The 957-nt window shown below is 35.5% G+C and overlaps 1 non-coding gene across 1 annotated transcript; it reads left to right on the forward strand.

Moving 5' to 3' along the window:
• Positions 1-467: 467 nt before the first annotated feature.
• Positions 468-538, forward strand: TRNAG-GCC (transfer RNA glycine (anticodon GCC)). Its single transcript has one exon. It is a non-coding gene; the product is annotated as a tRNA-Gly (tRNA).
• The last annotated feature ends 419 nt before the right edge of the window (positions 539-957 follow it).

Raw genomic sequence — 957 nt, forward strand, 5'->3', positions numbered from 1 at the left:
TATGAAAATATAATTTTACAGTGAGAGCAAGGCAGGGAGAGCAAAGCGTAATACAGATTTTTAAACAGTTTTTAAAATTTTTAGCCTTGGAGGTATTATAATAATAATTTTTCGAATTACTGAGTAATTCGGAAAAAAAACTTAAATATGATTGCCAATGAGCGATCGCTTATTATCCTTCTGCTTTCGGGCAATAACCGGTCCCATATCGCACGAACACATTCAGTGTCACTGACCCTTTTAAATGTCCAGCTGGCATTTGTGTATATGCCCCTGACGCTTTTAAACATTCTAAGATTCACGTGTTTCTATTACGCAACTCAGTTGGGATAGCGCGGCTGAATCGCTTGTATATGTAGGCAGAGGTAAGGTCGTTTTGAGTGGCTTAAGGACATTGCCATAATTGAATGACGTTTTACTCCGTATTTGAAGTAAACAAGTACGAAAAACAGGTCGATTTATTTCAAGCATCGGTGGTTCAGTGGTAGAATGCTCGCCTGCCACGCGGGCGGCCCGGGTTCGATTCCCGGCCGATGCAATCCTTTTGCGAATTTTAATTTCCTTTTCCTAATCATAATTTTTCTTTCTATTGTCGAAAACGATATCAGAATCAACATGAAGATTTTTTTTTTTTCTTAACAATACGACGCTAATTAACTCTGGTGGCACAAAGTTTACTGCACACAGAAATTGTAGTTCGATATAAACCTTTCATTCAAAACCCGTGAAGACAATGTAAAATAACCGGAATTACGCAGGCAGAAATTTATAAAAAAAAAAAAAAAATGATAAATTAAATTACACAGTAAATCAGTACTTCAAGATCGATCTCATGTAGAGAACACATGCCATTACATATGTTCATGAAGTTCGTGACTGATCAAAAAAAAAAAGAAAAGTTAATTATTGGATATCCTTTAGTATAGTTTAAGATATACAATGGACAGAAAATATAGT

The sequence above is a fragment of the Typopeltis vanoorti genome, chromosome 8 (assembly GCF_054136105.1).
Source record: "Typopeltis vanoorti isolate ZY-2024b chromosome 8, IOZ_Tvanoo_1.0, whole genome shotgun sequence".
Taxonomy (NCBI): domain Eukaryota; kingdom Metazoa; phylum Arthropoda; class Arachnida; order Uropygi; family Thelyphonidae; genus Typopeltis; species Typopeltis vanoorti.